Below are 15824 nucleotides of genomic sequence, written 5' to 3' on the forward strand. Positions count from 1 at the left end.
AGAGAGTGATGAGCAGGTGTGGCTTAGGTTTTGGTGGGAGAGGCAAAGACCAGATGGGGGAAGCGGTGGCTGCAGGAGGGCCTGCCTTGCCTGTCCCTGCCAGGAGCGGCCACGCCTGCCTTGGCCCTCTCCTTTGTCTGTGCCCTCCCCACCACCGTCTCCTACCCACTCACTGTCTCCCTGATGAAGCAGGGTCTGGGAAGACCTCGGGGAGGGAGTAAGAAGATGGAGGCTTTGGAGCCCAGTCTGAACTGCTCAAGGTCTTGAGAGACCTTCCAGTCTTCTCCACCAACAAGGTCCTAGAGCCTGGGGCTGTGGCCAAGACAGACCCTGTTCTGATTGCTCAGCCAGGCTTTGCCATGGTTTCTGAAAGGAGCAGCACCCGCAGGGCAGGGCCTTGAGCACCCACCCACAACCATCTCCCCCCACTCTGCCCAGCTTCCCAGTCTCTACTCCCTGGGGCAGGTTCCATGTTCGGACACCATGATCTGGAGCAGGCATAAAGCCAAGGCAGGTCCCGGCCCCGCCAAACCTGGAGGGAGGCCCACAGAGAAATAAACACCTGGAATAAGGGTGGTGCTGGCCCAGCTGGCAGCGCGGGTCTGGACCTGTCAGCCAGGGCGCTGCCCAGTCCACCCACCCTCCCACCGCTGGTTCCCTAAGCTCTGATCTCAAATCTTCCGCTCACCTCCCTGACATGGACACCCCCCACGTCTCAGGTGTCTCCTGGATGCCTCCACTCTGCTGGGCCACGACCCAGAGTCAGCCCGTCCGCGTCTCACCCTCGCTCTGCTGGCCGGCGCCCTTGCAGCTGGCAACAGGATGGCCCTGACTTCCACGGGTGTGTCTGGGTCCTCCTGTCTGGTCAGAAAGAGCGATCGCGAGGCTGCCAGCTCCTCCACCGGTGCCCTTGATGAGTGGCAGAGCTGGTGCCAAGCCTTTGACAAGGTAATCCTCAGGCCAGCCCTGAGAAGAGGTGCTGTTACTCCTGCTTGGCAACTGGGCAGCAAAGCCTCAAAGAAGTGAAGAGACCTGGGACTTCCCTGGTGGTCCAGTGGCTAAAACTCCAAGCTCCCAGTGAAGGGGGTTCAATCCCTGGTCAGGGAACTAGATCCCATGTGCCACAACTAAGACCCAGTGCAGCCAAATCATAAATAAATAAAATTATTATTTTTAAAAAAGTGAAGAGACCTGCCCGGGTGCACCCAATAGTCCTGGAGGGCCATCTGAGTGACCACAGGCACCGGAGAGCAGATGAGTTCAAGACACAGGCCGGGGCAGGGGCGGGGGTGGGGAGCGGGCCTCCACAGCTTGAAGTGCTGCCCAGGGAGGCTCCGTGGGGCCTCAGGAGGAGACGGACGGCGATGGAGGTGAGCCTGGGGGCCAGGGCCACTCAAGGAAGCCAGCCAGGTTGCAAAACAGAGAGAGCTTCCGGAGCTCAGGAAGACCCAGAGTCCAGGGCCATGGCCGGGGTCAGGCAGGGGTCAGCGCCTGGGTGCAGTCAGTGCTCCAACTGGAATATAGGTCTAGGGGCTCATACCGTCCTCTAGGACACAGCTGGGGTATGAGGTCCATAGGAGATGAAGAATTGGGGCTGCAGTCTCCGTTGGAAACCCAAAATAAGGGATGAGGAAGAAGGGATGGAAGCTCAGTAGGCTGCCTGGGTCGTACTTTCGGGAGCAGGGCAGAGACAGGACCAGAGTCTGAGGCTGGGCTGGTCCTACATATGCCCTGAGCTCAACTCAGATGTGGGATCTGGGACTTCCTTGGTGGTCTAGTGGGCTTCCCCAGTGGCTCTAGTGGTAAAGAACCTGCCAATGGAGGAGACGCGGATCCATCCCTGGGTTGGAAAGATTCCCCTGGAGAAGGAAATGGCAACCCACTCCAGTATTCTTGCCTGGAGAATCCCATGGACAGAGGAGCCTGGCAGGCTGCAGTCCGTGGGGTTGCAAAGTGTCGGACACAACTGAAGCGACTTCACACTCATATTCGCACTGGTGGTCCTGAAGAGGAAAAGTTAAAATTTTACATCACCTCCTGTTCCTTCTGCTTCTGTAACTCAGCTGGCTCCTTGCAAAGTCTGGATCATGTAGGTCATGTAGTCTCAGAACACGGGGACTTTACTAGGAGCTGCAGCTTATCTCACTCACCCTTGTCCTGCTCTTCGCAATTGCTCAGCCCCTGCAAACCTGCTTCATCATGCCTGTCCGTGTAAAGGTCAGGCGTCCCCTTCCCTTAAACCAGCCTATTAGCAGCTAGTGTTGCCCACTATAGTCTATCTATAAAAACTTTGTAACCCCTTTGTTTGGGACTCAGAGCTTGGAGTGTTAACTCCTCTGGGCCCGCCAGCATAATAAACCTGAGTTCTCCAACTCTCCGAGTGTGGTGCTTAGTTTCTCGATTACCTGTTTCTGCAACATTTCTGGAGGCCCCAGCGAGATTCCAAGCACGCCAGCCAGCCCGTTGAGCCGCCAGACTGGTGGGTGGCTCAGCCTGGCTGGAACGAAGGAACCCCGAGACCAACAAGGACGCACGCCGCTTGACGGTATTCAGGGTTCTCTTTCGGACCAGTGTTCTGACCGACTCTCCGGACAGCCAAGCCCGACCAGACTCGGGAGAAGGAAGGCATCGTGACTGATAACCTGCTTGGAGCTCCCAGGAAGGCAGCAACAGTTAAGGAAACCTGGGGACTCTGGAGAAGGGAGGCATTGTGATAGCCTCTGAAGGATTGTGAGTGCATGATTGCTGATTGAACAGAGTGAGAGAAATTTTTCTTTTTGGAAACTGCAAAACCAATTCTTTTTGCATATGCAATTAAAAATAACTAGCTTGTTAAAAGGCCTGCCTAGGAAAAAGCTTGAAGTTAACCCTTTCCATGTCCTTGAAATACACAGCCCACTTTGCCTGAGACCTTGGCCTTGAGCAAATTAGAACTTCAAGCAAAGAAAAAAAAAGGAGTCAAAGAGATATTTTAAATCTCAGAGAACTATAAGATCTCTGTCTGTCTGGATTTATGTATGTCTCAGTGTATGTCTTTTGTTTTTTTCTGATAATATTGTTGAAGTGGTAAATGAGTTCTAATTTAATTGGCCTAAAAAAAAGTAAGCGCTTACAAATCAAACAATTCTAAATACAAGAAAAGTTAACCTAAATAAATGTCAGATTCACGTGAACTGGGAAATATTCAATATTAAATATCTAGTATTAATGTTTGTTTGCTAATCTAATAAGGATGTAGGATGTATGCTTTTAATAAAGAAGGTATAAGAAATAAAATTACATTTTATAAAGGAAAAGGAAAGTAGGTCTGACTTACAGATGGCTGTTATAGAAGTGATTAAAAAGTTTGTGGAAAGTGGACCCTAAAAAAAGTTTTGTGCATAGTTAGGACTAAGTTTAAAATAAATTTAATTAAGTTTACCTAAATGAGTTTAAAGTAAGCTGGTGCAAAACTTGAATTTGGCCTTTCTCTCTGTTAAGAGGACATACCTTTCTTCAGATGTTGAACTGCTTTTAATAATAGATTTAAGTTTCTTTACCTCTTAATTGCTCTGTTCTGAATTTACCTTTGAAATCTTTTGTTAACTTTGGCTAAGTAAATAACTATTATTTCACAGTAACTTATGTGATCCTACCTGACTGAATGTTATAAACCCTTTTGACATTTATTGACAAAACTTCCTAAATAACTTGACTTCTAGCTAACTTTGGGATGCTTCAGAGGGCCCCTGAGACATCCCAAAGAGCTATTAAGCTACCTGGGTTCATTGGACATGTTAAGTTACATGGGAAGTAGTGTTAAAGGGGTGAAAAATCTTTTCAGGTTATACCGTATGGTTGATGTTACTAATATAGATATCCTAAAATTATGTGAAATTCATATAGATCTGATATGCCCTGATAAAATATAGTCAGTTATAATTCTAGTTATCATATTAAAGTGTTATGACAAGATTTCTTTGTCAACTGCAAGAGAATCAGATTCTAAACATGCCTTCTATGGTTTTACTCTCATGCCTTTAGAAAAATACTGCTAGTTCTTCAAGATTTATGGAGAAGATTTTCTAAGATTAAGCAGATAAACAAATTTTGTTATTAACAGTAAGCTGGTACCAGACTGGAATTTGGCCTTCTCTCTGTTTAGAAAACAAAGTTTTCTTAGAATGCAGCTTTTGATAACAGATTATTAATTTCTTTGCCTTTAAGTGATTTATATTTGTCTTTAAAATCTTTTTGTTACTTTGCTAAAGCAAATAAATATTATTTAAAATTATGGTACATGTAGACAAAGTTCATTCTGCTTCTACAAAAAAATAACCCCTTATGGTTAGACTTTTGCTATCTTGAGGTCCTTAAAACGTGGCAATAGTCTGCTCCTAAATCAGGAAATTAAAAATGGATAAACAACAGCTAAAACCAAAGAGCCAGGGCTACGGGAAATCCAAGAAGGCCCCTGGGCTTTTCCCGGTGCCCTGACAGACCTCATTTTTATCTGATGGGATTAAGCCTTCCCTGCCTATAGTGTTACTGCTGTCACAATGAGTTCTCCGAAAAAAGAAAAAATTACGTTTCACTAAATTTTAAATTCTAGTTTTGTTAATTAAGGTCTGTGCTTACTAAGATTCACTTCTGAGATAGTTCCTTGTTATGTTATATTGCTAAAAGGTTTAATTAAGTTATTAAAAAGGACACTCTAAGATTGTTTCTAAAGCTTAAGTCAGTAACCAGTCTTTGGATAAAGGTCAGATGGTCCATGATGTACAACCAGGAGATTAACACTTGGCTATAATCATGTAACTGAGTCAGATGACCTGGGGTATACCGGGCTATACCCAATGAAAGTTCTTGACCTAAATTCTTGCTTGTGACCTTACTAATAACTGCTAGCTATATTATTTTTTCTATGTAGCTTGTTTCAGAAGATTATTTCTTACGTTACCAAAGGTGTGACTGAGCCTGAGATAAAATGCTGATATGCAATTCCATATGAGATCAATAATTGTAATAACGTAACTCTAGATACGGGAAGAAGCAACAAGAGGAAATATTTTCCTGGACCAAGAGGCTAGTAAGACAGGTATGGTCCAGAGACTTGCTACTTACAAGGCCTGGCCTAGTGACAACACAGTGAGTGGCCTGTCAGTGGAATCTTTGTTAGACTGGGAGTGAGCCTTCCCAGCACCGTGGGACACAATGACCTTGAAATGCCCCAAAACATGGTCACATATGTGGCTATGAAGGGGCCCTGCTGACTGGAAGCTGGCCCTTGCCAGCTGCCTCTATAAAAATTAAATTGTGACCACTATAAGATGCTGACCTTCAACACCCTCTTGAAAGGAGTTCAGGGTGGAGACAAAAAAATAAGACACTCCATGCTCTGGGAAAACCCTGGAAAAACAGGCCTTCAGATAGTCAGATGTTTTCAGGTAAAGATTTTTATGAGTCCAAATTCGTACATCTTCTCATACCTAGAGAAACACTAACATCACAAACCAATGTCTGGACCTGGTTCTCCTGGCTAGCCCCCCAGCAGCTTTCCTACTTCTATTAATCTTTGGGCCGTATATCTTTAACTTTCTTGTTGAAGTTTCTCCAAATAGTAGTACGACAAGAATATCCTCTGGCCATCACCCAGACAGTGCTAGGACAAGCTGCCTTATCATTCTGTGCACTATCATCTCCCTCCGTAAATGCACCCTGAGGTCCTCAGGCTATTCTCCCTTTGAGATCTTATATGGGAGACCACCGCCAGTGATAAAAAAGCTCAAGGGAGACCACCAACAACTAGCTGACCTGGAGATGTCCCGACACCTCCAGGCCCTGGAAAAGTCTTCCGCCATATCGCCCAAGAAACCTTAGAAAGGACACCCATTCCTTTGGGCAATCGGGTTCATCCCTATCAGCCAGGAGATGAGGTATGGGTTAAAGACAAAAAAAAAAAAAAATCCCACTTCAGCCAGTTTGGACAGGCCCTCACACGGTCATCCTGGCAACCCCTACTGCCGTTAAAGTTATAGGTGTTATCCCTTGGATCCACCGCACCCGAGTCAAGAAAGCAGCAGCTTCCTGTGATGAGGACACCTGGAAAGCAGTTTGGGACCCCAAAAACTTCCTCAAGGTCCAGTTCCAAAGACAATGGCCTTCAACCACGAAGGACGCTGAGCCCTGCTCTAGTCATTCTGAAAGCTAACTAGTCAACGCTTGGCAGAAGCTTGAGGATTGATTCTTCAGCCTTACTCCAGCCACACACTGGCAGCTGGCTGGTCAACGCACGGCGGAAGCCTGAGGATCCTGCTATCAAAATATCGATGGATTTTCATTGTCAACCCTGGCCTTGATCCCTAATCGGTATTATTGCTGTACTTTTCTTTACAGGACCAACTAGACTCCCTGGCTGAGGTGGTTTTACAGAATAGGAGAGGGCTAGACCTACTGACAGCTGAAAAGAGAGGACTCTGCCTCTTCTTGAATAAAGAATGCTGCTTTTATGTAAACGAATAGAAATAGTCAGGGACATGGCCCAACAGCTAAGCGAACAAATCATAAAAAGGAGAGAAAAACTAGCTAATTCCTGGGGTAATTCGAGCAATATCTGGAGCTTGCCCTTGTGGCTTCTCCCTTTAACAGATCCTCTCACCACGCTCTTTGCAGTGCTATTGTTTGGCCCTTGTATTCTCAAAGCAATTACCCAGTTCATAATCCCTTGGATTGAATCCATAAAGTTGCAAATGGTAATAGCTCAATGAGTGAGTGAGTGAGTGAATGAATTCGCTCAGTCGTGTCCGACTCTTTGCAACCCCATGGACTGTAGCCTACCAGGCTCCTCTCTCCATGGGATTCTCCAGGCAAGAGCACTGGAGTGGGTTGCCATTTCCTTCTCCAGGGGATCTTCCCAACCCAGGGATCGAACCCGGGTCTCCCGCATTCCAGGCAGACGCTTTAACCTCTGATCCACCAGGGAAGTCCAATAGCTCAATACAGCCCCCTAAATGATGGGGAGCTCTGAACGTCCTACCAAAACATGAGATGATGCTTTCTGCAACGAGTGATAGAAGCATCAAGAAGGGGGAATGAAGAGGAAAAGCTAAAATTTTACATCACCTCCCGCTCCTTCTGCCTCTGTAACTCAGCTGGCTCCTTGAAAAGTCTGGATCACGTAGGTCACGTAGTCTCAGAACGTGGGGACTTACAATACTAGGAGCTGGAGCTTATCTCCCTCACCTTTGTCCTGTTCTTTGCAATGGCTCAGCCCCTGCAAACCTGTCCGTGTAAAGGTCAGGCATCCCCCTCCCTTAGTTTAAACCAGCCTATTAGCAGCTAGTGTTGCCCACTACAGCCTGTCTATAAAAACTCAGAGCTTGGAGTGTTAACTCCTCTGGGCCCGCCGGCATAATAAACCTGAGTTCTCCAACTCTCCAAGTGTGGTGCTTGGTTTCTCGATTACTGGTTTCTGCAACAGTCCAGTGGCTAAGGCTCTGCGCTCCCAATGCAGGGGGCCTGGCTGGGTTCGATTCCTGTTAGGGGAACTAGATCCCGCATGCTGCAACTAAAGATCTCACGTGCCACAACCAAGACCTGGCGTAGCCAAACAAATAAATAAATATCTTTCAAAAAGAAGAAGATGTAGGCCTGGCAGCGCCTCTGGGCAGGCTGGCTCAGGTCTGGGTTCTCCACTGGGAGAGACTGGCTCTGGGGTGTTGAGAGACCCGGCGAGACTCTGCCTACTGCTGTTCCCGCCTCTTCAGGCCTTTCTCTGATTTCCAGTGGGCTGCTCTCTAAAGGCCTCCCATGTCCTTCAGGGCTGCAGACTCAGACACTGGCCTTGGTTCAGTGAACGCTAGGATCCAGGCCCCTCTGCTCAGCTGAAGAGCATCTGGGGGGCAATGCCCCTGCTCCAGGTCAACGACAAAGGCTCCCTCTCAGACCTCAAACCCCTGAGGCTGCCGCTCACCCCTCCCCAGCTCCCCTAGGGACCCATGGGGTTCGCAAGCCACTCTCAGCTCCAGGTCAGTGATCCCTGGGTCTCTTCTTTCCTCTCTCCCTTCCAGTTGTGAAATCTGCCCTCCCTGTTGGCACCTTCTCTGGGCCCAGCACCCAGCTCGTCAGTCCAAGTCCCTGCTTGAGCCCACGGGGCAAGTGGAGGACACAGCCTTGTGACGCACAGCATAGACAGGAGCCTGCACAGCCGGGGGGTGGGGGGCAGGGGGTCTCGGTGGAGTGGGAAACAGGGATTTCTGGAAGTGTATCTTATGTGACAGGTAAGGCAGGAATTGCATGGGTGAGGGTTGGAAGGCTGGTAAGGTCAGGCTGGAGGAGGGGCTGCCAGCAGACAGGGCAATGGAGGGAGAAGGGGGGGACCGTCTTGGGAGGCAATTGAAGGCCACACTAAGTGCAGGCTGATCAAAGGGTTTAAGCATCCTTGCTTTAGAAAAGGGGTTCCAGATCTCAGAGAATGCTCGGCAGGGGCCTGCCGAGAGGCAGGGGGCAGTGTGCGGCTGAGATGCAGTGGGCACAGGTCCTGCCAGGGGAGGGGGGAAGGGGGCCACAGGCCAGGGGGTGGCAGCAATCAGGCCTCTGCAGGGTGGAGGTGCTGGGGGTGGGAAAAGGAGGGGACCTCTGAAGTCCTGAGCTCCTGACTGCCATGACGCCGTCTGGGGCTTGCTGACCTCCCTGTCTCCGCAAAGTCAGGCAGCCCCCAGACCTTGGCTGCAGGAAGAGTGAATTGTTTCCAGCTGTTCTCATCTTCCCTGCTACTGAATCAGCCCGGGGGGGTTGCCAGGCACAGACTGCTCCTGGAGAGGGTGGGGTGGAGAGTAAAAACTGCCCAGAGAATGGCTGCAGAGGACCTCGGGGCTGAGTCCAAAGGGCACGGCCGGACCACTTTTGTGATGGGAGAGGGGCAACCAAGGGAAGAATGGCGAGGAGGGTGGGGTAGGTCTGGAGTCCCTCGGCCAGGAACTGGCTTGGCCAGGAAGTTGACAGAGAGCCCAGGGTGGGGCGGAGTTCAAGCTGGAGAGGTCCTATTGAGGTAGGAGATAGACTGGCTCAGAACTGGACATATACAATTAGCCACCCTTCTGTTTGCATTTTCTGGGACAGGAGATAAGTGGGCTCCACGGAGGAATTTACAATCAGCCTCCGGATTGCTCTCCGAAATGGAAGTAACAATAGGTAAATAGCCAGGGTGAAGAACAGGCTAAATAGCCAGTCTTTGTCTCTTGTTAACATCTCAAGGCAATAATCATGGCAAGGACAAAGAGAGGCAAGACCCTGTCTGAGTGAAGGATTACAGGTTCTCCACTTCCCCGTTTTTAGGATAAGGGAGGCACTACACATGCGCAGAAAGGCTCCTTAGAGTCAGAAGTCAGAGCATAATTCCAGGCCATAATGAGTTTGCTCCTCCCAGAAGCCTTCACTTCGAGATCCATCTTGGCTGACCGTGCGCACCCCAGGGGAGGGTCCTGAGACAAATTAACTGTGGGGGGTAGAGGGAAGGACAAAGCAGGATGACTGGCCTGAGGGAAGACAGAGATCTGGAAAACTGCCCCCTTATAAAGGATTTAAACTTTCCGAAGGCTCAACTCTCTCTCTGAACTTGCCCAAGTGCCTTTCTGCATGTCCTTTTCTTTTCAATAAACTTTTTACTTTACTCTTTACCTTCTGCCTCCTCGCCTGAATTCATTCTTGACTAGTTAGGCAGGGACTAGGGACTCTAGCCCTAACTGCTGGCTCCTGCGGTCCAGGGGTTAGGAGTCCGGGTCTGGGAGACTAAGTCCTTACTTCAAGCTGCTGTTTACTGCTGCGAGTGCCCGAAATCATTATCTGCTGGCCTTACCCTGGACCCTCTGTCCCTCTACATTGCACCCAACCCCTACATGCACACAGAGGAACCTGGGACAACCCTGCAGCCAGGGCTTGGCCCCGGGTCCGGACTTGCTCAGCAGTGACTGAGTTACCTCTTAGGATCAAACCAGGGATAGAGGATCAGCATGGCTGTGGGCAGCTGGGCGAGCCTGGGCGGGCCTTAGTCGGACTGGCACTGGGCCCTGCTGCTCAGACCCTGATGTCATGGGGGCTAAGCCCTGCCTTCACGTCGGCTCTCCTAGAGAAGCAGCCCCTAGGAATGTGTGCTCCCCACCCCAAAGTGTGTACCACCTGTCCATCTACCACGTCCCTGGGTTCCAGCCCTGAAGAGCAAGAGCCCGGAGGCGGGAATGACGCCATCCATGGCAAGTTCCTCTTAGTCTCTGGGCAGTTTTGACTCTCCCCTCCCTCCTCCACCTGCCCAGGTGACTCTGACTTCATCGTATGCATCGAACTCTGCCTCCTGAAGATGAACTATATTCTCATAGGCCTCTCATGAGACACCTCTGCTGGGAGAGCTGGAAGCATGAAAAAATCTGACTCACTGGAAGAGTCGACTCATTGGAAAAAAAAAACTCTGAAGCTGGGAAAGACTGAAGGCAGGAGAAGGGGACCACAGAGGATGAGATGGTTGGATGGCATCACTGACTCAATGGACACGAGTCTGAGCAAGCTCCAGGAGGTGGTGAAGGACAGGGAAGCCTGGTGTGCTGTGTTCCATGGAGTCACAAAGAGTCAAACACAACTGAGCGACCGAACAACAACTTACGAGACAGCTCTGCTTGGAGAGCTGGAAGCCTGAAAAATCCCAGGAACCCCAGGTTTGGCTAAGAAGGAACAACTCCAGATTAATAACAGAATCTCTGGATGGCCTTGGGTAGGAGCATGGAGGGCGGAAGAGCCTCACTGGCCAGTTGTCAGCACCTCCATCTCTTCTGAAGGGCAGACTGAGGGCAAGGGAAAGTCAAGCATTCAGACAGGCCTCCCAACTCCCAACCCAGAGAGAAAAGGTCATGTCTGGGGACCTAGGGGAAAACTGACCTTCCCTAGGAGAGGCCCCTGCAGTTTCATATCCGCCCCACCCCGCTACCCTTCCTTCCAGCCTTGCACGCCAACCAGCCTGGAACACCTCCCTGCACAGCCTAGGTGGCAATGGTTGGGTCAAGATGCAGCCCTGGTGGTCCAGAGGCCGCCTCAGTGGAAGGAAATCTACCCTCACCCCCACCTCAGGGCTGAACTGGGCAGAGCCTGCCAGGAATAGGGCAGAGCCTGCTCGGTTTAAAGAACCGACAGAGGTTGCAGGAGCAGCTTTGCATTCAGGAAAATGCATTGAGCTGAGGCCAGGTCCGAGTCTGAGTCAGCTCTGTCCCTTTTGGAGGCATGGCCTGGGGTCCAGCCCTGGGCTGGGCTCAGTTTCCATTCTGAGGGGTCTGGGTGGCTCCTGAGGCCCCTCCTGTTTGGATTGTCGGTGTTGCCAGCTCTGTGCGAGCTGGGAATCAAGGGAGAATGGCCAAGGTTGGCGGCTACCGAGGATTCCCTAACAATGGTAGGAAGACCAAATTCCCAGGGGGGCCCAAGGGTATAAGGATGGCTTTCTAACTAGGCCAACCAGGACCTGGTACAAGGAAGGCCTTCAGTCTTGGCCCTGACCCCGGGGCAGGTGTAGACAACCACTTTCATGCCCCTTCATCAGATGGGTTCATGAAAGTCCTTTGGAAAGTCCTTTAGGGACGGCTGTGTTGAGGCTGGGAAGACAGCGGGGCAGGGGGATTGAGAACTTCAGCAGGTGAATGGATGACCAGAGTGGTCCCTGAGCCCCCTTCCCTAGCCCCCTCTGAGCCCCCATCCTCCTTGCCAGGTCTGTGTCCCTCTCTGATCCTCCACTCCCTCACTACAACCCCCTCCCAGCACCAAGCCCCTTCTTCCACACTGGAACTCCCTCCTTTCTGGGAGTTCTCCCACTTCTCTGAACCCCTACATCCATCACCAAGCTCTCCCGCTTTTGGAGCTTCCTCCCCCACCTCTCTGGGCCCTGGAGGCAGAGCTATCCTTGCACAATCCCCTTGGTGGCCCTGTTAAAGATCTCAAAAAACAAAAGAACAAAAACAAAACCCTTCTCTAGGTGTGACCAGCCTGAAAGGCTTGAACCCTGGAAGGGGTCTCAAAGGCCAGTCCCTTAGCTGGAGCCCCAAGGCTCTGGGTTGGGTGGGGCAGAACGGTTCTGGAAGAGTAACTGGCTCCCACCAAGCAGAGAGCAGGCTTCTAGGGTGTCAGGCTGTTATTGACTCCAGAAGGGAAGTCTCAGCCCCACCTGTCAACAGGGTGGAGCAGGGCCAGGGCAGGCCCTGACAGCCCCTGCAGGATGCCCTGGGTTCGGCCTCCCCAGCCTCCCTCCTCTCCCCGCCCCAACCCCAGATAGGATGGTAAGTGACTGCCCCCTGGTGCTCTCCCAGAGATCCCCAGATACCTGACACCACCCACCCCAGACAGCCCTGGGGAATCTCTGCCCAGGCCCAGAGCAGAAATGGGGGCAGAAAACCCAAGTCTTGGAAAACACTGACATGCCCTAGCCCTGCACCCCCCATTCCTCTGGTCCTGTTCTCTGCTCTGGGCCTCAGTCGCTGAAGCAGCTCAGGCGTCCCTCCTGGAGCACCTAGCTCACTTCCTAGGTCAGCCTTTGCAGGGTCTGGGAGCCTACTCCACCTTCTGCTCCTTTGCCACATGGGTGTCGTGTTACGAATCACATGGGCCCAAGGCAGTGTGCTGGGCACCTGCTAGCTGCCAGTCACACCTTAGCTTATTAAACCCTCATAGCAACCCTGTGCCATTGAGAGGCAGCAGAGGATTACAGCCGCGCTTGTGGCCACTGGTCACACTGGGTTCAAATCCTCACCACGGCACTTACGAGCTGTGGGACCATGGGGAAGTTACTAAATCCGTTTCTTCCTCTGCAAAATGAAGTTGGTTATATGAATTAATACATGGGAAGTGAAAGTCGCTCAGTCGTGTCCCACTCTTTGAGACTCCATGGACAAAACAGTCCATGAAATTCTCCAGGCCAGAATACTAGAGTGGGTAGCCGTTCTCTTCTCCAGAGGATCTTCCCAGGAATCGAACCCAGGTTTCCCAAATTACAGGCGGATTCTTTACTAGCTGAGCCACAAGGGAAGCCAATACATGGGAAGTCTTTAGTTACTTATTTTTCGAGTAAGAAACACTCATGAAAATTATGGGAAGATAACTTTGATCTTATTAAGAATGGAGATCACCCTTATTACAAAGTGAAATCACTGGTGATCTTTGTAAGTCAAAGGTTGAGGGAGGAATTCCCTGGTCGTCCAGGGGTTTAAGACTCCGTGCTTCCACTGAAAGGGGCACAGGTTCTATCCCTGGTCTGGGAACTAAGATTCTGCTTGCTTGCTTGCATCTCAGCCAAAAGGAAAAAAAAAAGTCGAAGGCAATATGAGGAAGCAGTAACTGTTCTTTCAGTTCTATTACAAAATGGAAGGAAATGGGACTTGAGCTTTAGAAAGTAATCTTCTTTAGAGAAGATTTCCATTCAAGACTAAAGACACTTAACGAGTTTAAATGATGTGAGGATGGATGGAGAGAAGCAATGGAGCAATTGATAATGAGATTTAATTTATAACCAGGAACATAAAGTTCCAAGAAAGAAAAGAACAGACTGTGAGGGAATTCTCAGGTGGTCCAGGAGTTAGGACTGGGCTTCCATTTCACAGATACGGAAACTGACTTCTGAAGGACTAAGGAACTTGAGAAGTTATGCCTCACAACTAGAACAGGATGGGAGAATTCAAATCCTAAACTCTTAAGCTTTCTACCACTGAAATCCCTTCATCTGGAAAACGACACATGTTGCTGGGGACAGAAATCTCACCTTTCTAAATAGCCAGTAGCCACACTGAAGTTGGTCTTCAATTCCTCACTCCAGATTTGACACTGCCTCAGGCAACCCATCTCCCCTCCTAGCCTCAGATTACACAGCTCTAGGTTGGGAGATGAGAAGGGCGGAGATTGGGGTTGTCTGAGCTTCCTAACATTTCTGACATCCGCTTCTTGGGGGAAGAGCTCTGGCTGGCCACCGCTCAGAGCGGCCACCCCGGAAGTGTGGGGGAAAGAAGGGCGTTGAGTGGGAGGGCATTTTGCAAGCGGCAGGGAAGGCTAGAGACCTGGGCGGGGGCCTGGCCATGGAAGGCCTTGATGTCCAAGGCAGCAGAGTCTGGCCTCGGCGTCCTCTGGACCGTGGGGCCTGCGTGTGAGGTGATGGAACTCGGTGGCCAACCCCTTGAGTCCCGCCAACTGCTGGGAGGGTCAGGCAAGCAAGTGGTACAGAGAGACCCCCGGCTTTCTCTGCAATATGAAAATAACGGAGACCTCCAGGGGCTGGTTCCAGAACAAGATCCACGTAGGTTAGAAAGCATGGCGAACCCGCCCTGGACTTGACAGGCTGCGTCGTTGTTCCAGAAGGGAACTCTGAGGGTCAGGCATTGGGTCGCGGGCCCCGCGGGAGCCCAAACCCCGCCCTTCCAAGCCAGCTCCTTCGGCCGACCGATCGCGGCAACGGACAAGGCCCGCAGAGGTCGCTAACTCCCTATAAGGCGTTGTAATGCCCTACAGAGGCCTGGCCAGGTTACTCCGGGTGACAAAGGCCCGCGAGGAGGGCGGAGACCCGGGGAGGAGAGAGGGGAGAGTGAACAGAGGCGGGGTGGGTGTGGCTTAGGAAGGCCCGGCGGTGGGAGGAGAGCCCGGGCGGAGCGCAGCGGTTGGGCTCGGGCAACCGCCAGGCTGATTCCGGAGCAGAGCCCTAGCGACAGGCCGACCATTGGACGAGCGGGGCAGGCTGGCTGTGATTGGCTCTCGCTGCTGCCCCCGATTGGAAGGCGGCCCCGTCTCCGCCCTTGCTCACATCCCGGGTGGTCTGGCCTGGCCTGGCCCCGTCGCCGATCCCAGGTTGTCAGGTTCCCCTTGACCTCCAGGGGCAGCGCCCCCGGAGACAAGGCTGACCGGCGAGCGGGCTCGTGCGGCTCACCCATGAGGAGTCGCCGGTGTCGACGCGCGCCTGTGGTGCCGGCGCATAACAGGCCCCGGGTACACGCAGGGGGCGACATCCTGCCCCCCGGGGCCTAGGTGTTTGAGGATAGGTGACCCGAGGGAAGCCCGAGGATGGTTCTCCCCGATGGGTTGGAGCTGGGGCGAGACGGGCCGAGCTCCAGGGCCCTGCTGCCGTCTCGGGGTCTGGGCCCAGCCGGGGGCGCGCGAAGGCTTGCAGGAAGCCGAACCTGGCCGCACCCGGGTTTGGCTGCAGAGCCGGGCAGTGCCCGGCGGGGGGCAGCAGAGGATGGAGCCACAGAAGCAGGCCCCTAGGTGAGGCGGGGTCGGGCCCCGGATGGATGCTGAGCCCTCCTAACTCCAGGGCCCTGCAAACCAAGTAATGGGGCAGGAGCGGCCAGACCAGTCGCAAGTGCATTCTTGAGTGCTGAAGCCCTGAGGGATGGACCAAGGACGTTTGTTTTCTTCCCTTGGTTGTTACGGCGCTGTCACCACTGGGCTAAATACATTGTAGATCCTTAACCTTTAGGATACTGGGGGGGAGGGTGCTCCTATTGCCTTTGCCCAGCAGTGTAATGAGGTGTGTGTCTGATTTTGAGGATCTGGACAGCACTTAGGGAAATAACAATGGAAAGGAATTCACCCACAGTGCTTGCCGTCAGCGACAAGCTGCTCCCCCTTCATACGTGTTACCCAGCCATTTACTAAATCTATTTTGTGTATTCAATGAATGTAATCCCTAATTTAGGTCAAAAGAATATTTTTCACTTGGTCCACCCACTACCCTCTCCAACCTAGCACTCATCACTGAGGGACCACAACATTCCCCCCAAAGAATTTTTTTTTAAGCTGAGCAGGGAAAACCACCTATAAGCTGTTAACACCTCCAT

The 15824-nt window shown here is 51.5% G+C and overlaps 1 long non-coding RNA gene across 1 annotated transcript; it reads left to right on the forward strand.

Moving 5' to 3' along the window:
• The first annotated feature begins 7365 nt into the window (after positions 1-7365).
• Positions 7366-15484, forward strand: LOC133238635 (uncharacterized). Its single transcript, XR_009733582.1, has 2 exons — positions 7366-8006; positions 10290-15484. It is a non-coding gene; the product is annotated as an uncharacterized LOC133238635 (long non-coding RNA).
• The last annotated feature ends 340 nt before the right edge of the window (positions 15485-15824 follow it).

Source organism: Bos javanicus, chromosome 25 (genome assembly GCF_032452875.1).
Source record: "Bos javanicus breed banteng chromosome 25, ARS-OSU_banteng_1.0, whole genome shotgun sequence".
NCBI lineage: Eukaryota > Metazoa > Chordata > Mammalia > Artiodactyla > Bovidae > Bos > Bos javanicus.